The sequence below is a fragment of the Theobroma cacao genome, chromosome 9 (genome assembly GCF_053813885.1).
Source record: "Theobroma cacao isolate CCN51 chromosome 9, ASM5381388v1, whole genome shotgun sequence".
NCBI classification, from domain to species: Eukaryota; Viridiplantae; Streptophyta; class Magnoliopsida; order Malvales; family Malvaceae; genus Theobroma; species Theobroma cacao.
The window spans coordinates 44,839,823-44,845,822 of record NC_142647.1 but is presented as its reverse complement, the minus strand read 5'-3'; the positions used below and the strand labels follow the sequence as shown (position 1 = coordinate 44,845,822).

The following is a 6,000-nucleotide window of genomic DNA, read 5'->3' as shown; positions in this document are numbered from 1 at the left end:
TCATATGTTTCTAACGAAATTTTTCGTTGAAAATTTTCAATGGATTTTTAACGGAAAGTATTACCGCCAAAGCTTTTACCGACGAAATTTTTCACTAATTTTTTCGTTGGAAGTCCGTCGAAAAAAAGTATTTCCAATGAAAATCAGCCTATTTCCAATAGAAAATTCTGTTGGAAATAGGCTGTTTTTTGGTAATGTTAGCCACCCACAAGGTGGAGGCCTTCAGTTGGCAACTCCATTATGGTCGGATAACAATCAAACATGAGCTCGTGCAAAAGGGATTGTTTAAAAATATTCCAACTGTGTGTTACATTTGTAATAGGGAGCAAGAAATTGTTCAACACCTTTTCATAAGTGAGGATGTATGGAAAATATGGACGAGCTGATGCAAGTGGATTGTCCCAAATGACATGAAGGTCTTTTTTTTTTTTTTGAAATGTAGTGGCACTAAAAGTATGGGATGTCAAATTGTGGGGATGGGATTTTTAATTCGTTATGGTTTGTTTGGTTATGTTGCAACAAAATGGTGTTCCGAGGCAAAAATTGAAATTTGGGGCAACTTCTTGATCTCGTTAAGTTAAAGGTTGCGACATGAGCCAATGCAAAATGGCTAGGTGACTATGACTACTTTGGACACATTTGGATTCTCTAACCTATCGATAGTGGGAAAGAAAGATAAACAAGGAAAAAACGGGATTGAGTGGAAGAGATTAAGTTATGGACAGATGAAATTCAATGTCAATATAAAACAAAATGAGGCTGTTTTTACCTTTTAAAGTTAATTTTGAACAAATATCAGTTAGATTAATGAAATCTTAACATTAATTAATTTTTCATGAGAGATAAAGAGTATTTTTCAAACTAATGAGGAAAGTTTACTTTCAATAAAATCTAATAGACAAGAATTATTTTTCATAATTGAATTATATATAATTTATCATTTTTAATATATAATTGACTTATAATTTAATTCAATAATAATTAAAGATAATTTTTAAAATTTCAACCCAATTTATAACGATGGGCTCTTTTGTTCTTTTTTAGTTGGCCCCTTTAGCAATAAGAAAATAGTAAAAAGTTTCGATTTTCTATAATAAAAAGTTACAAATTTTCTTGATAAAAAATTACGATTTTATGTGATTGATATTTTTACATTTTATTATTTTTCTAAAAATAATAAAAAATATAAAATATAAATAAAATCTAATCTAAAACATAGAGCCCATGAAGCATAGCTTAGCTATTACAAATTAATTCGTTTGGCTGAGCTTCAAAAATGAAAAGCCTAATACTAAATATTTTCAGTCGATATGTAAAATATAGTGGCTGTTGAAAAAAAAAGGCCATAGATTTGTTCTTGTGAAGGAATAGAGCAACCAAAAACAATAGGAGAAGAAGAAAATGGAGAAAGGAGCAGCGAATCAGAGTGAGGAGGTAGAGGATCTAGTGACAGCTAGAGACACACAAGGGGCAATCTCCTTCTTAGAAAACCTCAATTCCAAACTTGAAATGATGTCGTCTTATGACGACCTCCAATTAGACTCTGCCCTTTTCGACTTAGCTACTCTTTTAGCATGTTTGGTTGGGGGAATGGTTTAGCCATTCCCCCTTTATTTCCAAGGAATTTTGGTTCCTTTGTTTGGTTGAAAAATGATCCAAGGAATAACCATTCCTATGAAATGACTATTCTCCAAAATCCTTTAAAACCAAGGAATAGCTAATACCATCCTCCCCCATGGTATTAGCTATTCAATGATTGAGAAATAAATTCAAAAATTGATAAAGACAAAAATACCCCTTACAAGTTTAAAAAATTACAACTTCATTTATATAAAATATTATTTTTCTCTCTCTCCTCTTCCTCTCACTTAATTCCAATTTTTAATAAAATATTAATATTTTAAAATATTAATATTAAATTATAAATAAAATATTAATATTTAAACTATTAATTATTAATAAAATAAATTATAAATTATTCCTATTGAAAAATAAAATAAATTAAAAATAAATAAACATAATATCATTTAAATTATATAAACAATATTAATAATTAAATCATCAATTATTAATATTTTAAATAAATTACCAATTATTAATATTTAAAAAATAAAATAAAATAAATTAAAAAATTAATCATAATAATATTTAAATTAAATAAAATATTAATATTTAAATTATCTATTATTAATATTTTAAATAAATAATCAATTATTAAATTTCAAAAATAAAATAAAATAAAATAAAATAATTAATCATAATAATATTTAAATTAAATTAAATATTAATATTTTAAAATATAAATAATCAAATTATAAATAAATATAATATTAAAATTATCAATTATTAATATTTTAAATAAATTATCAATTATTAATGTTTTAAAAATAAAATAAAATAAAAATTAATCATAATAATATTTTAATTAAATAAAATATTAATATTTAAATTATTCATATTAATATTTTAATTAAATTCTAAATTATTAATATTTAAAAAATCTAATAAAAATAAAATATCATATAAATAATAAAAAGTATTTTTATCTTTTTATTTTATATTCTTTTCTTATTTCAAAATTATTATTACCAACCAAACACTACAATAAGTTATAATAATTATTTTTATCTTATTTTTTTAATCATATCAAACTAAATAATAACTATCCTATTGTATTCTCATTTCATTTTACTTCCACGTAATAATTATTCTATTTCATTCTTATCTATTTCGTCAATCAAATATACTATTTATCTTTATCGACTACTCCCTTAAGTCAAATCAACTTTTCTCACGCGCTTCTCTCCTCGAGCAACCTACTCACTCTTCGAGGTACTCTCTCTCCCTCTCTCTCTTTGCCTTTTTCTTTTCTTTCATTTCTTTTTAATGCAAATGGAAATAATTAAGGCTGAGTTTCCTGGCTTTTCTTTTTCTTTTTTATTTCAGTGACGTCGGGGCTTGCGAAAAAAGACTTGCAGGAGGATTCTTGACCACTACCTAACGTTTCTTTGGCTGGAAATGACAAGCCTTTGACTCATGGTGCAACTGTACATTAAATCTTTAGCTTAGCCTCCCTTTGATTGTTGCTTTTCATATTTGCTTTCGTTTCTGAAAACAGATATAGTGTTCCATTACTTTATATGAAAAAATTTTGCTTCTATAGTTCTTGGAAAACCTTTTTTTTTTTTTTGCATTTTTTCCTATAATTTTATTGCATTTGCCTCTATGATTTTGTGGAAGTGAATTGCATTTCTTCTTTTGCAAAAAGGAATATTGAAAAGGTCCAATGGTGGGTGATGACGGTGCACCACCGAAATTATCATCAGATGATGGTATCTTTTGCTTCCCTAGCTTGTTTTCCTCTAAATGATCTTGTTTTTTTGGGTTTTTTGTGATGTCCATATATTAGTTTATGAACGACTTGTCATGAAATTGCAATTCGGATGGTTTGTACAGATTGGGAAGCAATTGCAGATTGTGAACCAAATGAATTACTTTCCTCAAAATGCTTGCCTAGAGTATCAAGTCTGTCATTGGACGATAGCAAAGTTGAAGCCCCTAAGAGGCGAGGAAGGGGAACATTTTCTTATAGAAAAAGTGAATTGTATAGTGATCAACTCTCTGACAACGTGTCTATTGCCAAAGATACAGAGGATGAGGATGTGTGCATAAACTCTGAAATAAAGACAGTGGAAAGTAAGCCTTTATGTCTCTCAATTTAAGGTTATGTTTCCATAAATTCTCAATATATGCATATTGCCTTCTATGATAGGCCAAGCTTATTACTTTTAAATATAAAAGATAGACAGCGCAGTCTTTTCTTAAATGAACCTGAAACTGTGTTTATTTGCTTGTTCCTAGGCCTTGATCTAGTGGGATGTAGAATGCCTTTCAGACTGAAATATTGAACACCGGCTTATGAAAATGAACTATTTTTTGGCTTCTCATGTCGTTTCTGATGATTTCAAGTTTTTTATGGTTTCTTCTTTTTCTTTTTCTTTGTCTGCTTTTGTTTTAAAAAAAAACTTGTGAAATATATCCATTTAACAAGTTGAGTTTGAAATGTGCTACACAAGGTACTTTAAAACTTTGTGTTATCTAATTTTTGTTGCGGTAAGATAAATTCCAGTCAGAACCAAGAACCAAAAATAACTTGCCATGGATTTGAGTATGTTACTGTTAAACCTCTAAAGCCTTGATTGATTAAACTGGAAGGTCAATTTCAGTTTAATAGTCCATGCTCACAGTATCGTTTCTGCAATATTTTTCTAAATCTTGCCAATGGTTTGGGAATGCAAATTCATTTGAATGCAGCTAAATATGGTACACGTCATGTTCTTGTTTTGGCTGACTTTTCACCAAGCACTAGGACAACATACCTAGAGAAGCTTTTTGAGGACTTCAGAGACCGTGGAGTTGTTATTTGCTGGGTTAATGATAAAACAGCCCTTGCAGTTCTTCGTACAACGTTTATTGGTAAAAATTTCTAGCTTCGTTTATTGATGCTTCTGTTAAATTGTTTAGTAATGTTGTGTGAAATAGATCTCTGAAGTTAGTTTGAGTTAGGAGACTATCATTTTTTGATGTTTCCTCTAGTTCAGAAAACTGGAATCAGTATCATCATGGTTGTAGCTATTTGATGTGCATCATTCAAACTTGGGCCGGATACAAGCCTTTTGCTCCTTGATTAACTAGGTATCTTGGAACATAATTTATTTGTTAGTTGTTAAATAAAGAAAATGATAGGTTGAGGGAAAGGTGATTTTTGATAGATTTATTTTTCTTGTTGGAATTGCTGACAAAAGTTGTACCTTTCAAGTTACCAGCTTGAAGTGCTTAGTGACCTAGGTTTTCATTTTCTCGAGTGGCGATTGCTTTTAGAATACCTACTTAATGGATACTTTGTTGCAGGGTAAAGTGGTTCAGTACTGCAATGAAGAATTTATCCTCTTTTAGAAGATATTTAAAAAGTGTTAGTGATGTCATCTGTATCAGGGCTTAACATCTTGTCCAGGATGCTTTCTTAAATTACCTTTAGAAGGATGTTGAATTTGTTGCTGAAGAAGTGGCCAGTTTTTAGCGTGGTGAAATCAATGAAAGTTGATGTTGATGATGTATCTGAGATATGATTACCATTAGCTCTATCTAATGTACCTCTTTTATGTGAGAAAGATAGAGATGGGGAATGTGCATGGTCACCATCTATAGCCCGGAGAGAGAAGTGTCAATGGTTTGGGGAAACATCGTAAATGTTCCAAAAATTGATGGAGCAAATAGGCTTGTAGGGTTGGAAGGGTGTGGGTACCTAAATAAAGGTAAAAGTGTCTTTTTCGAGTTAGATAAATGGGTCATCGACGAACCTTTGAATGCGTGCTTCCCAAGGCTATTTTTTATATATTGTGTTGAAGGAGTGTAGTGTTTCTTGGTGTATATCGTGCTGAAAGAGTGTAGTGTTGCTCAATGTTTTAACCAGGAAAGGAGGTGGAGCTCAATTACCAATGACAACTGTTTGTCTGGGAACAAGAAGCCCATCAGGAGTGTCTCAACTCTCTTGGAGGGGTGGTGCTGGATAACGAGAAAGAGGATGAGCTACTATGGGAACTAGATCCCAAAGGTGCTTTCTCGGTGAAACAATGCATTAGAGTTATGGACCTTCATACTTGCTTAAAGTCGCATGAGGTATGGTTTGCATAAATTTGGAGGTTTATTATCCTTGAAAGTCCAAGAATTTTTATGGCTTGCTTGGAGGTTTATTATCCCTGAAAGTCCAAGAATTTTTAAGGCGTGCAATAATTAAGAGCATATGTTCTAAATGTTTTCTTATGTCCCGTGGTGTGACTTTTGAAAACAATGATGTTTCATGTAAGTGGCGTGGGCTGTTAAAAGAAAGTTGTGTTCATATTCTGATCTGTTGCAACTTCTCATGGACCGCTTGGTATAATGTATTCAAATGGTTGGGGTTTAAAATGGGTATGTCAGAGTGACCGTTGAATCTTTCAT

The 6,000-nt window shown here is 30.5% G+C and overlaps 1 pseudogene across 1 annotated transcript; it reads left to right on the top strand.

Moving 5' to 3' along the window:
* The first annotated feature begins 1,401 nt into the window (after positions 1-1,401).
* On the top strand, positions 1,402-5,999 carry LOC18590206 (uncharacterized; annotated as a pseudogene). Its single transcript, XR_016028274.1, has 7 exons — positions 1,402-1,590; positions 2,765-2,838; positions 2,948-3,039; positions 3,241-3,332; positions 3,457-3,696; positions 4,315-4,476; positions 5,474-5,999. The product of XR_016028274.1 is annotated as an uncharacterized LOC18590206 (transcript).
* Position 6,000: the final 1 nt, after the last annotated feature.